Here is a 15,543-nt window from a genome sequence, read left to right on the forward strand (position 1 = left end):
GTTCCCATTAGAAAGGAGAGGGTCTGCTATACAGTTATAGGGTATGCAGTGAGTCCGACTGACCAATTTTAGAAAAAACCCCACTAAGAATTTAAAGACACAGGAAGCAGGGCCACAGTAACCAGGTACGACATGTTCCCATTAGAAAGGAAAGAGTCTGCCATACAGTTGTAAGGTATGTGACGCGCCCCCTGGGCCGTAGGGTACTTGGTGCCGGGCCGATCGTTGCTAGGGGTGATGTCACAGTGGCGGTGACCCGGTCCGTGACCCAGGGCGGTCAATCAAAAGGCGATTATTTACAGGGGATTTATAGTTCTTTATATAAAGATCGTGATGCCACCTGTGGTATGCGGCTATGTGGAGCCGCCGCTGCGGTGCAGATCCTCTGGAGCTGTTGTTGACGCAGCAGAGTTGGTTTAGCTCTCCACAGGTAGAGCTTAGCTCCAGAGCAGTGTAGATGTTGTAGATGTTGCTGGGCGTTGTAGTGCAGTGTAGTGAAGGGAGTGATGGAGCAGCAGTAATTCACAGAGACAGTGGGGTGCAGTCTTCATAGTTTACTCACAGTTGTTAAGTTCCTCAGGTTGCACTGTACAGATTACAGCCCCCCACGTCGCGCTGCATTCACCAGGCAGGGGTTCATCAATCCCTCAGGTAATTCCAGAGCACTTAACGGTACCCCTTTCTGTGTGCCTTCCTCAGTCGTCTTCCTGCGCTGGCTCTCACCCTCCTGCCCTGCGCCTCACAATCAGTGTCCCAATCCGGTAGCCTCGGGTCTTGTCGGGTGACCTGTAGTCCCCTGGACCCTCTGTGGCCACCTTTTCGGCAATGTAATTGTGGCTGTGGCAACTGCACCCTAAAAGTACAGAAGCCTCCGGTTTCTAGCTGAGCCTTGTAGTTCTCCACTAGTTTAGGGGCTGGTCCCCTCTGCGGCTTGATCCTTCCACACCTGGTAGATTCAGGCGTACGGGTGGCCTCCAGCACTGTCCGTACCCCTAGGATCCCCTCATTCCTCCTGGAGCCTTCTCTCCTGCTCCTCTCTCCTTCTCAGTCTTGGGCCTCTCTGCTAGGCCCTTTCCTGAGCAGAGCTCCTGCAGAGCTATTGCTCCCTTCAACTCCACTGACTGACTGAACTGACTTCCCAAGATGGTTCCCTCTTTTATATCACTTCCTTTCCTGTGCTCCCCTGAACTACGTCCTCCACCCACACCCACTACATGGTTCCACCCTCCAGCTAGGGACCAGGGACTGTGCTCTCCCTTAGGAGCAATCTCGCCCTGCTCCCACTGATGTGGAAAGTGTTGGATGCAGGTGTTAGCGTCCCGGGCAGCACTCTATCCTTACCTGAGAGTGAGATACCACACCTCTGGGTGAGATGCAGTACCTCTGTGGCGACTGAACCCGCAGGGGCGCCACATACCGCCTTGGTAAAGCACAGCACGTCCGCGGGCTGGAACAGAGTAAAACACAAAATATTTTAAAGACATGCAATTTTTAGAATGCATTCGCATAGAAGATATTAAACAAACTTTTTCTTCCCTTTATGGGAGGCACATTACTTTAACGTTACATAGTACTAGACTAGCTTGCAAACATTATAAAACTTACTTCAATTAAACTCTTTTCACTGGTATAACCACGTTTCTCACATATAAAATATTTTTCTTGGCTGGCTACAGCACGATCTGCAGCCAGGTGTCCATTCCACTGAACAAGGTGCAATTTGAGGGACCCATCCGAAAACCCTCAACGTAGGCCCTGGGCGTGGCTGCAGGACATAGGTGATCCTGGTGTTGGAGTACGTCTTTGGCCACGCCAAACGGGTTTTTGTTCTGAGGTCATTCATTGCATAAAACCAATAAGGGGCACTTTAAGAAGTGCAACCTATATACATGTAAAAGTTTGTAGCTGCTCATCGTCCACGAGCTAAATGTCTCTATACCCTTACCAGGTAATTATGAAAACACACTCAACACTTTTGAAACTCGCAATGTTTTTTCCGTACCGTTCCGGGTAACTATGTACAGTACTTTTCAGCAGTTCAATAATGGTGCTCCCTCCAGGGAAGCACCTGTCCACAATAGGCTGGCCCAGCCGGGTCATCAGTTCTAGATGGCGAGGGTTCACTCTCCTCCACCACCCAGTGGACATTCAGGGCATACCAGCCCCTCTCACCTCTATGCCTGGTGTAGATGACGTGATCACCAGGGTAGAGATTCCGATCCGGATGTCCTTCCTTTAGGTGGGACTCCACGTCCCTCCTGTTGACGAAGAGATCCGTCTCAGTATATGGATCCCGGATGAATCCCCATCCTCCATCCAGGTTAAACTTCACTACGGTCCCGTTGGCACGGGGACCATGTGCAGCTTCCATATTTTTGCGGGCCCGGGCCTTCTCCTCCATGTTCCAGGCATCTAGTCTCTCCCAGCGCACCCGTCGAAGTTGCCGCTCTTTTTCCAGCTGCGCCAGCTCCCTCTTGCAGTGCTCCACCTGGCGCGCAACCTCAGCTCTGGTTTCCCGGGGAAACCCCATGAGGTGCACACCAGGGTTATCCCACAGGAACTGGTCCTCTTCACTCCCGGAGATGGCTACGGGCTCAGGGGCGGGTAACAGCGGGAGGCTACGGTCTTCCACCTCCACGGACCAGTCCCAAGGCAGATGCCCGTACACCCACTCAGGTGTCGGAGGCGGTGGCTCCTGCAAGGGGCCTAGGAGCGAGCAGGCGTCGCTGGTGCCCGGGGTTGACAGTTCCGGGCTCCGTGGTACGTTTAGGGCGTGCACACCCGGGGACAGATGGTATTCAAGGAGCGCTAGGAAATGATCATTGCTTTCCACGCCCGGGGACGGAGGGCTTTGAAGGGGGGACCAGGAGCGGGCCTCTGTCGGTAGCGCCCGGTGTAGAAGGCTCTGGGACCAGGAGCGGAGCGGACGCATGCGCACCCGGGTGTGGAGGTTCCCGCAGGGGGCCCAGGAGCAGATCACATCTGTCAGCGCCCGGGACAGGGAGCTCTATCAGGGGGCCCAGAAGCAGGTCAGCGCCCGGGACAGGGAGTCTTCTCTTACCTGCTCCCGCGGCCGTTCCTGTGCTGCACGCTGCCTCCTGGTTCTGGTCAGGCTCCGCCGGGGCAGGGGCACTGCTGGTCACTTGCAGCGCTGACTGCTGCCAGTCACCAACTTCTCCATCAGCTCTGCCCTCCAGGCGGCAATCGCAGCTCGCTGGGCCTCTTCCATCCTCCTGACCGGTCCTTGCATTTCGTCCCGGATGAAGCTGGTGTCCTCCAGAGACAACTTGGCTAGCATCCCCTCCACGGTGAGGGGTTCTGCCACGGGCTGCAGACCACAAGCCAGAGCTTCAGGCTGTCCTCCTTCCATCTTGCCTGCCGGGTGTGGTCTGTCTAGACTGCTTGAGACCACACCCTGTCTCCCAGTTTTCTTCTTTTTTCCTCTCCCCTTTCTGGGGCGGTCCCATGGCTGCTTGCTGTCGGCCACACCTGGGGGCAGCTCCCCCACCTTGATGGACACATCCACATTCATGGTTACTGATGCTTGGGGTATGCTCCGCTTTTGGCGCCATTCTGGGACCCGGCCCACGATGAGAGGTTCTATGTTGTCCTTGATAACGCACATAATGGCGCCCGTTCTTCTGGGGCGGGCGCCACATTCAGTATAGAACACAGTCTCTAGGTGCACAATACCCGGTGATAACGGGTGGGTTCATATCCTGTTCGTGACGCCAAAGATGACGCGCCCCCTGGGCCGTGGGGTACTCGGTGCCGGGCCGGTCGTTTTAGGTGTGATGTCACAGTGGCGGTGACCCGGTCCGTGACCCAGGGCGGTCAATCAAAAGGGATTATTTACAGGGGATTTATAGTTCTTTATATAAAGTTCGTGACGCCACCTGTGGTATGAAGCTATGTGGAGCCACCGCTGCGGTGCAGATCCTCTGGAGCTGTTGTTGACGCAGCAGAGTTGGTTTAGCTCTCCACAGGTAGAGCTTAGCTCCAGGGCAGTGTAGATGTTGTAGATGTTGCTGGGCATTGTAGTGCCGTGTAGTGCAGGGAGTGATGGAGCAGCAGTAATTCACAGAGACAGTGGGGTGCAGTCTTCAGAGTTTACTCACAGTTGTTAAGTTCCTCAGGTTGCACTGTACAGATTACAGCCTCCCACGTCGCGCTGCGTTCACCAGGCAGGGGTTCAGCAATCCCTCAGGTAATTCCAGAGCACTTAACGGGACCCCTTTCTGTGTGTATTCCTCAGTTGTCTTCCTGCGCTGGCTCTCACCCTCCTGCCCTGCGCCTCACAATCAGTGTCCCAATCCGGTAGCCTCGGGTCTTGCAGTCCCCTGGACCCTCTGTGGCCTCCTTTTCGGCAATGTAATTGTGGCTGTGGCAACTGCACCCTAAAAGTACAGAAGCCTCCGGTTTCTAGCTGAGCCTTGTAGTTCTCCACTAGTTTAGGGGCCGGCCCCCTCTGCGGCTTGATCCTTCCACACCTGGTAGATTCGGGTGTACGGGTAGCCTCCAGCACTGCCCGTACTCCTAGGATCCTCTCATTCCTCCTGGAGCCTTCTCTCCTGCTCCTCTCTCCTTCTGAGTTTTGGGCCTCTCTGCTAGGCCCTCCTCCTGAGCAGAGCTCCAGCAGAGCTCCTGCTCCCTTCAGCTCCAATGACTGACTGAACTGACTTCCCAAGATGGTTCCCTCTTTTATATCACTTCCTTTCCTGTGCTCCTCTGAACTACGTCCTCCACCCACACCCACTACATGGTTCCACCCTCCAGCTAGGGACCAGGGACTGTGCTCTCCCTTAGGAGCAATCTCGCCCTGCCCCCACTGATGTGGAAAGTGTTGGATGCAGGTGTTAGGGTCCCGGGCTGCACTCTATCCTTACCTGAGAGTGAGATACCACACCTCTGGGTGAGATGCAGTCTCTCTGTTGCGACTGAACCCGCAGGGGCGCCACATATGCAGTGAGTCCAACGGCTGACCAATTTTAGGAAAAACCCCACTAAGAATTTAAAGACACATAGAGCAGGGCCACAGTAACAAGGTACGACATTTCCCATTAGAAAGGAGAGGGTCTGCTATTCAGTTATAGGGTATGCAGTGAGTCCAACGGCTGACCAATTTTAGGAAAAACCCCACTAAGAATTTAAAGACACACAGAGCAGGGCCACAGTAACAATTACGACATGTTCGTCCTGTGCCCTCAACAAGGTTCCCAGACATCTTCCTGCCGGCCATCTCCTGCCTCTTCCCATACCTGCTGCCCCATGGCAACACATTGCTATGGACTTTATTACGGATCTCCCTGTTTCTGCCGGTTGTACGGTCATTTGAGTGGTCACTGACCGCTTTTCTAAAATGGCCCACTTCATCCCTCTGTCAAGTCTCCCATCTGCATCTGTGCTGGCTAAGGACTTCATCCATCACATCTTTCGTCTCCACGGCCTACCCCTCCACATTGTGTCTGATCGAGGGGTCCAGTTCACTTCGCGCTTCTGGAGAGCTACGTGTAAGCTGTTGGATGTCACCCTAGATTTCTCCTCCGCTTATCATCCACAGTCCAATGGCCAAGTGGAGCGTATCAACAAGATCCTTACCAGATACCTCCGGCACTTTGTCAACTCTCACCATACAGATTGGGTGGAGCTACTACCATGGGCCGAGTTCTCCTACAACAACCATGAGAGCGAATCTTCTTCCAAGTCCCCGTTCTTTGTGGTCTACGGTCAACATCTCCGGATTCCGTTTCCTGTCTCCGCTTCAGTGGACAACCCGGCCGCGGAGTCTCTGGTCAGAGAATTTTCCACTATTTGGGAGGACACTAGATTCGCACTTCTTCAATCCTCCGAGCGGATGAAGACGCATGCTGATTGCTGATAAGAGAGGTCTGGATCCACCTCAATTCCGTCCGGGAGACAAGGTTTGGCTCTCCTCCAAACATGTTCGTCTCAAAATACCCTCCTATAAGTTGGGTCCACGGTTCATCGGTCCGTTTGAAGTCCTCAAGCAAATCAACCCAGTAGCCTACAAGTTAAAACTCCCGGCCACCTTACGGATTCCCAACTCCTTCCACGTATCTCTCCTCAAACCAGTTGTGCTTAATTATTTTTCCGACAATCCAGGTACCTCCCCAGCTCCGGTCTCCGCTGAGGACGTCTATGAGGTAGAGAACATTCTGGCCACCAAGAGGGTAAGAGGAAAAACCTTTTTTCTGGTGGATTGGAAGGGGTTTGGCCCAGAGGAGAGAACTTGGGAACCCAGGGAGAACATCCACGCCCCACTTCTCCTTAAAAAATTTCTTGCTGGCCTGAAAAAGAGGGGGTGTAAACGGGGGGTACTGTAGCATCGGCATCTCTGCCTCCTGCCCGGCAGAGACGCCGTCCCCCTTACCGCCGCGGTCCTGCTCCGGCATCTTCTGGCCTCCCTGCAGCTGCTGCTGGTGCACGCAGCCTCTCCGGCTCTGTGCTTAGGGCGCGCGCGCGCGCTCCCACCCTCTTGAAGGGGCCGCACACGCCATTCTAAAAAGTCCCCGGCCAATGGCCGGAGGACTTCCCCTATAAAAGGCACCTCCTCCAATATGGAGGTGCCCGTGCAAGGTTGTAGCTTTGTGTTTGATACTCTGCTTCAGCCCTCAGGTCCCGCTGCTAGCCTGACTACTAGTCCAGCCCGCCAGCCTGACTTCAAGTCCAGCCCGCCAGCCTGACTACAAGTCCAGTCCGTCTGCTTGTCTACTCTCCTGCCCGACAGTCTGTCTACAGTCCAGTCCACCAGTCTGTCTATGGGCTCTGTCCGCCTGCTTACCTGGCAGCCCCTGCCAGTCACTTGCCTTGCCTGCCTGACAGCGTACCTAGAGGCCCCTGCCTGTCACTTGCCGTGACCACCTGACAGCCTACCTAGAGGCTCCTGCCTGTCACTTGCCATAACCACCTGACAGCCTACCTAGAGGCTCCTGCCTGTCACTTGCCTTGCCTGCCTGACAGCCTACCTAGAGGCTCCTGCTCGTTACTTGCCTAGCCTGCCTGGTAGCCTACCTAGAGGCTCCTGCTCGTTACTTGCCTTGCCTGCCTGACAGCCTACCTAGAGGCTCCCGCCTGTTACCTGCCGTGCCTACCTGTCAGCCTACCTGGAGGCCCCTTCTTGTTTCTGCCGTGTCTGCCAGTCCGTCTGTCTGGACCACCCGTCAGCCTGCTTGCCGTGCTCATCTACTGTACCGGTCAGTCCTTGCCATCTAACCCGTGGGAGTCACCTGCTCTCTTGCAAGGTCGTCCCCAGAATAGCACCTGGTCCCTCTGCTCGGTCCCTCCCTGGTCACGGAGTCGATTGAGCCGCCGTACGACCTTGGTCGGTCCGAGTTGATACCTAGTTACGCCCCTCTGGGTCCCTCCTTGCACCGCAGCACAGAGGTTCCACCACCCGGATCCATAACACCAATCCACGTTGGGATGAGATGAGGCTTTGCTGTGTGTAATCACACTGTATGGTTCCTTTCTCCATCTCATCGTGCTCCGCCTGCAATGCATCCTCTTTGATTGTGAGCAGAGAGCGTTTCAGAAGACAGAGAAATGGAATGGTGACGCTAATTATGGCGTCATCGCCGCTCACCATCTTGGTGGAGTCCTCAAAGTTTTGGAGGATGGAACATATGTCTGACATCCATGTCCACTCCTGAGGTCTTATGTGTGGAGTCTGAACTGAATACCGACGGCCTTGTTGATGCTGGTACTCAACAACTGCCCTCTTCTGCTCAGAAATCCTTCCCAAAATCTGCAGTGTAGAGTTTCAACGCGTGGGGATATCACACACCAGTCTGTAAGCCGGAAGCTGCAAATGCTGCTGAAGCACTGCAAGGGCGGCGGAAGCTGTAGCTGACTTTCTAAAATGGGCACACAGGCGGCGTACTTTAACAAGCAGATCCAGCAGCTCCAGGTAGGATTTGAGAAACCGCTGAACCACGAGGTTAAGCACATGGGCCAGGCATGGTACATGTGTGAGCTGCCACCAGGTTCCGGCCATTGTCACACACGACCATGTCTGGCTGTAGGTTCAGCGGTGTGAGCCACAGATCTGCCTGCTCTTTCAGAGCTGTCCACAACTCTTCAGCATTGTGCGGTTTTTCAGCTCGGCCTAGCTTCAGCACAGCCTGTTGCCGCTTGGCCGAGGCAGTGCTGCAGCGCTTCCAGCTTGTGACTGAGGTGGAGGCTGAAGAGGAGGAGGAGGCTGAGGAGGATGAGGTGCAGGAGCTGTAGACCGTGGGGGCAACCCTGATTGACCTAGGGCCCGCAATCCTTGGAGTCGGGAGGACGTGTTCCGTCCCAAGGTCCGACTGGGTCCCGGCTTCCACTATGTTAACCCAGTGTGCCGTCAGCGAGATGTACAATGCCTGCCCACAAGCACCTGTTCACATGTCCGTGGTTAGGTGGACTTTACCGGTAACAGTGTTGTTGAGAGCACGGCTAATGTTTTGAGACACGTGCTTGTGTAATGCGGGGACGGCACTCCTCTCCACGCCAAGACTATGGGCGTGAAGAAGCGTGAATATGCTTTCTCTTTAGCAGCGGGCACTGACAGGAGCCACGGCTCAGTGCTCCTCCGTGCCCGCTGCTGAAGAGAATGAATATTCCCTCTTCTCCACGCCCATGGGAGTGGAGAAGAGGGAATATTCATGTCCCTTTAGCATAGGGCACACGTGGAAGCTACGGCAGGGGCTACTGCGTGTGCCCCGCTCCGCCACAACCCGCTCCTCTGCCGCCGCAACCTCCTACTCACCTATCCTCCTCGTTCCCACGCTGCTTGGGGCCCTCCCGGCTCACGGGCCCCCTCCGGCCATGGGCCCCATAGCAGTCGCGCGGTCTGCCGCCATTGGCGGTACGCCACTGGTAGTTTGACCAGCAAACTGCTGTGAATTGCTTCACTGACACACTGAAAGAAATTTTTAATGGAGGCCAGAAATGGCAATATTTTCTGACAACGTATATGTGATCCGTGTGACGGAGAAAACAGAGTTTTAAATACCTGGCCTGTAAGTAAGTAGTTTGAACAGCAAACTGCGGTGAATTGTTTCAATGACACACTAAAGGAAATTTTTAATGTAGGCCAGAAATGGCAGTATTTTCTGACAACGTATATGAGATCCATTTGACGGAGAAAACACAGTTTTCACAGTTGGATTTCTAGCACTCTAATATTGAAAGAACCTGGCTGTATTCTGCAGTGCCAACAAGCAAATGGCGCAGAAAAAATGGTGTTCTCTGGATTGCTTTTTAAGCAAATAATGAGGATTAAGATCCAAAGAAAAGTATTCCTGGCCCCTGAGACCTGGGCCTTTGTATAGAAATATCTAGCAGCAGCAGAAGGCAGAATTGGAATGGAGCCTCTTGTGCTATGTGCACTGCAGTCTGCTGTATACACCGCCTGCCTATACACCCTGCCTGCCTGATATCTCTGCAGATGGATTAGTCCTCAGAAGGACTGTTTGTTAAGATAGATATGTGTAATGTACGTTTTTTCTCCCTACACTACCTAATACACAAGCAAATCTGTCCCTGACGCAGCAGCAGCTCTCCCTACACTGTTTGATGCGGAGTGACTGTGACGAGCATGGCGGCGCCAGGTCTGATATAGACCTGATGACGCTGTGCGGCCAGCCAATCACTGTAATACCCACAACCAACATGGCTACGGCATTACAGTGCATGGCAGGCAATCCCTGCATGTTCATTGGCTCTCTAAAGAGCCCCAAACATGCAGAGAGGGGACCCGAGTTCCCACCCAAGCAACCCGGAAATACTCGTCGAGCGCCGAGCATCTCGAGCAGTGAGATGCTCGGGCGAGCATCGAGCAGTAGCGAGCATGCTCGCTGATCACTACTTCTATATCATTTTGGATTTCCCACATTCCCTGGTTCTGTCCTAATATTAGACCATTTTGGATGGAGATAGAGTCAACCTTACACAAATTAGGTCTAATTAGTCACACCTTAACCCCAGCTGAAGTCTTATTATCATGCCCATCAAAACATTTCAAACATAAACAATATGACGTGCCGACACTCCTTCTATGAGCCACCAAACACCTAATTGGAAACAAGAACTGTCCCCTACTCACTCAGAATAGATGCAAAAAACTTATTTGATCTGCAGAATTGAGGAAATCAATAGTTGGGGAATCTCATACCCATCCACAGTTCATTAAGATATGGAAAATTTGGGAAAATGTTACCCCAACCTATGTAGATTCCCAAGATATCTGCCCAATAGCCATTTCATAGGGTCATCTATCCCTCTTCACCTTTAGCCCATAGACACAAACATCCAATATTTTATTTAAGGCCACGGCCCCACTATCAGTATTTCATCAGTATTCGGTCAGTATTTTTTCTCAGGAGTGGGAGACAAAACCAGGTGAGGAACAATTAGAGAAAAGGTATAATAGAAACAAGTGCACCAATTCTGCATTTATCACCCACACCTGGTTTTGGCTCCAGCTCCTGAGAAAAAATACTGACTGAATACTGACCAAATACTGATAGTGGGGCCGGTGGCCTTATACTGATACACATCAAATTTCTGATTCAAGTAAATTATTTACAAAGTTGTTTTTTTTTTTTGTTCTTGTTGTTCTTTATCTATTTGGTTACATCGTGTCGTAATAACATCTAATATTTCAAGCAAGTCTTTGTGTTGGATAACCGGTATCGATTTCTCCTGGTTTCCATAGTTCATATGAAAATCTAAAATATGTCACTTGTAGCCCTATATGTCCTCTGCAATGCTTAAAATCTTAGGAAGGATTGCTTTTTTCCACAAGGAGAAGCACCCCCGAGAATTGAGGCAATTCGGCCTCATGTTAAGTCTATGTATGGTTTGCAGTCCCCCCCCCCTTCCGGTCCCGGTTTCTCCGTCGTAGACAGTCCTATCATCACCAAACTTTCAGAGCACATCTAGACCTACAGATAGAGTGGCAGCAGTAAGTTGTGGCTCCAGGGTCTGGGAAGGAGGTCTTCCCGAAATGCAGGTATCAATTGCTCCTGGATTTAAGGGTCCGATTGAAAATCAAAAAATGCATCTTGTATCTCTAGATGTCCTCTACAAACTCAGAAAATTTGGAGAGGATTGCTCTTTTCCTCAAGGAGCAGGACTCCCAAGAAGTGAGGCAACTCGGCCCCATGTTAAGTCTATAGATGGTTCAGGGTGCCCACATTCCTTTGCCGATTTCTCCGCCATAGAATGCCCGATCATCACCAAACTGTTAGGGTGCATAGAGCACATCTAGCCCTTTACATAGATGCGTGACACTTATTTATAGCCCCAGGGGTCCAAGGACCATGTCTTTCCAAAATGTCGGTATCAATTGCTCCCAGTTCCGAGGGTTCAGTCGAAAATAAAAAAAAACAACTTGTAGCATTAGATATGCTCTACAAACCCTGAAAGTTTGGGAAGAATAGCTCTTTTCCTCGAGGAGCCGCACCCCCTAGAATTGAGGCAACTCGGCCCCATGTTAAGTCTATGGATGGTTTGGGGTGCTTTCTCCGCTGTAGAAGGTCTAATCATCACTAAACTTTCAGGGTCCATAGAGCACATCTAGACATACACCAAGGGGTAGGCACTTATTTGTGGTCCCAATGGTCCCGGAACAAGGTTTTCCCGAACTGCCGATACAGATTGCTCTCGGTTGCAGTGGTCTGATCAAAAATAAAAAAAATGCCTTGTAGCTCTTGGTGTCTTCTACAAACCCTGAAAATTTGAGGAGGATTGCTTGTTTCCTCAAGAAGCAGCACCCAAGAGAATTGAGGCAATTTGGACCCATTTTAAGTCTAAGGATGGTTCGGGGTACCCCCCTTCTGATGCGGGTTTCTCCGCTGTAGAGGGTCCGATCATCACTAAACTTTTAAGGTGCATAGACAACATCTAGACCTATACATAGATTTTCAGCACTTATTTGTGGCTCCTATAATCCGGGAACCATGTCTTCTCGAACTGCAGGTACCGAATGCTCAGGGTCTGATCGAAAATCCCAAACAATCCTTTTGTAGTTCTAGATCTCATCTACAAATGCTGAAAATTTGGGGAGGCTTCCCTTAGAATTGAGGCAACTCGGCCCCATGTTATGTCTAAGGAAGGTTCAGGGTGCCCAATTTCCAGTGCCATTTTCTCCTGGTTTAGAGGTTCTGATCAAAAATCCCAAAAAATGTTCTTGTAGCACTAGATGACTTCTACAAATGCTGAAAATTTGGGGAGGATTGCTCTCTACGTTAAGGAGCAGCACCTCCGAAAAATGAGGCAGCTCGGCTCCATGTTAAATCTAAGGACAGTTTTGAATGCCACCTTTCCGGTGCCAATTCCTCCACCGTAGAAAGTCCAATTGTCACCAAACTATCTGGATGCATAGAGCACATCCATAACTTTTATAGTCCATAGAGCACAAATATACCTACGCATAGAGTGGTGGGACATATTTGTAGCCCCAGTGGTCCGGGAACCAGGTCTACCCGAAATGTCAGTACCGACTTCTCGCAGTTTTGAGGGTCTGATCGAAAATGAAAAAAAATATTTTGTAGCCCTAGATGTACCCTACAAACCCTAATAGTTTGTGGAAGATTGCTATTTTCCTCGAAGAGCAGCACGCCCGATAATTGAGACAACTTGGCCCCATGTTAAGTCTATGTACGGTTCGGGGTGCCCCCGTCAGGAGCCAATTTCTCCTCCGTAGAAGGTCTGATTGTCACCAAACTTTCAGGGTGCATAGAGCACATCCAAAAAGAGTGACAGCACTAATTTGGGTCCACATGAGTCTGGGAATAAGCTTTTCCCGAAAGGCCGGTACCAATTACTCCCAGTTCCGGGGGGTCTGATCAAAAATTTATAAAAGACTCTTGTAGCTCCAGAAGTCCTCTACAAAGTCTAAAAGATTGGGGAGGATTAATTTTTTCTTTGAGGAGCAGCACCCTTGAGAAATAAAGCAACTCGGCCCCATATTAAGTCTATGGACGGTTCGGGGTGCCCCCCTTCCACTGCCAATTTCTCCACCGAAGAAGGTACAATCATCAAGAAACTTTTAAGGTGCATAGAGGACATCTAGACCTGCACATATAGGCGTGGCACTTATTTGTGTCCCCAGTGGACCAGGTCTTGCTGAAATGCAGGTTCTGATTGCTCCCAGTTCCGGGTGTTCGATCAAAAAAAGAAAAAACATCTTTTAAAGTTCTAGATGTCCTCTACAAACTCAGAAAATTTGGGGAGGATTGCTCTTTTCCTTGAGGAGCAGCACCCCAGAGAAGTGAGGCAATTCTCCCTCATGTTAAATATATGGACGATTCCGGTGCCAGTTTCTCTGCTGTAGAAATTATGATCATCACCAAACATTTACCATGAATAGACCACATCTAGGCCAACACATAGAGGGGTGGCTCTTGTTTGTGGCCCCAGGGATCTGGGAACCAGGTCTTTCCGATTGAAAATAAAAAAAATCTCTTGTAGCCCTAGATGTCCTCTCCAAATCCTGAAAGTTTGTGGAGGATTGCTCTTTTCCTCGAGAAGCAGTACCCCCAAGAATTGAGGCAACTCGGCCCCATGTTAAGGCTATGGACTGTTAGGCATGCCCCACTTCAGGAGCTGGTTTCTCCACCACAGAAGGTTCAATTGTCACCAAACTTTCAGGGTGCATAGAGTACATGTAGACATACAAATAGATAGGTGACACTTATTTGTGGCTTTAGGGGTCCAAGAACCAGATCTTCATGAAATTCCGGTACCGTTAGCTCCCAGTTCCGGGGGTCCGACCGAAAGTCAAAACATTGCATCTTGCAGCAATATATTTCCTCTACTATTTCTGAAAGTTTGGTGGGAAGAATTGCTCTTTTTCTCGAGGAGCAGCTCGCCCAAGAATTGATTCAACTCTGCCCCATTTTGATTCTATGGACAGTTTGGGTTGCCCCCTTCTGGTGCAGATTTCTCCTCTGTAGAAGGTCTGATCGTCACCAAACGGGTGCATAGAGCTCTGCTAGACTTACACAAAGAAAGGTGCCATTTATTTGTGGTCCCAGGAATCCAGGAATCCGGTCTTCCCGAAAAAAAGATATTGATTGCTCCCAGTTCCAGGGGTCCGATAGAACATAAAAGTAACTCTCAATGTTCTCTGCGAATCCTTAATGTTTGGGAAGGATTGTTTCTTTCTTCAAGGGCAGCACCCCCGAGAATTGATTCAACTCTGCCCCATGTTCAGTCTATGGACGGTTCAGGGTGCTATCTTTCCTGTGCTGGTTTCTCCGCCATAGAAGGTCAGATCATCACCAAACTTTCAGAATGCATAGAGCACATATAAACATACAACTAGGGGTGGCACTTATTTGTGGCCCCAGGTGGCCAGGAACCAGGTCTTCCCGAACTGCCGGTACCGATTGCTCCAAGTTCTGGAGGTCTGATTGAAAATGTAAAAAGCTTCTTGTATCCCTAGATGTTCTCTACAAACCCTGAAAATTTGAGGAGGATTGCTCTTTTCTTCAAGGAGCAGCAAACCCGAGAAGTGAGGCAAATAAGTGCCACCCCCTATGTGTAGGTATAGATGGGCTCTATGCATTGTAAAAGTTTAATGACGATTGGTCCTTCTAAGGCGGATAAATCGGCACCGGCATGGGGACACCCAGAACAGTCCTTAGACTTAACATAGGGCCGAGTTGCCTCAATTCTCAAGGGTGCTGCTCCTCAAAAAAGAATGGAATCCTCCCAAAATTTTAGGGTTTGCAGAGGACTTCTAGGGCTAAAGGTTCCCAGATACTGGGGTCACAAACAGGGGCGTACATAGAAATCATGGGGCCCCATAGCTGAAGCTCTAATTGCTCCCCCCAAAAAAAAACTAAACAAATATTTGTCTGTGTCACAGAAGAGCAGATCTCACAACTTTCCAGCCTTTACATAGTAATTTTCCTCCTGCTGAAGTCGTCCTAGATTCCTTTTTCATTGCCCCATAAAGTATGATGCCAATAAAAGTGCCCCCCCAAACACAGTACGATACCCCCATGGTACATTCCTCCACATTAGCCTCCACATGCACAGTATAATGACCCTATTGTACTCCACTTCAATTCCCAAGGCAAAGTATGGTGACCCTAACACAGTATAATCCCCCAACTGTGACTCCCACACAGCCCTCCATGCAGTATAATGGCCCGTACTAAGCCCTCCAAACAGTATGATGGCCCCCACACAAACCTTCAAACCGTATAATTGCTTTCATACAGTATAATGGCCCCCACATAGCCCTCAAAATATTATAATGGCCCCACAGCCTTTCATATAGTATTATACGCCCCCCATAATCCTCCATATAGTGTAATGCGCCCCCCATAATCCTCCATATAGTATAATGCGCCCCCCATAATCCTCCATATAGTATAATGAACTTCCCATGGTCCTCCATAGAATATAATGCACTCCCCATAGTCCTCCATACAGTATATTACACACCCCATAGGGTAAAATGCAGCCCCCATATAGTATAATGCAGCCCACAGTCCTGCAGTATTATGGGCACCACGTACGCACTGA

Source organism: Phyllobates terribilis, unplaced genomic scaffold (assembly GCF_046119375.1).
Source record: "Phyllobates terribilis strain yellow unplaced genomic scaffold, ASM4611937v1 Scaffold_3__8_contigs__length_932513732, whole genome shotgun sequence".
In the NCBI taxonomy this organism is placed as follows: Eukaryota; Metazoa; Chordata; class Amphibia; order Anura; family Dendrobatidae; genus Phyllobates; species Phyllobates terribilis.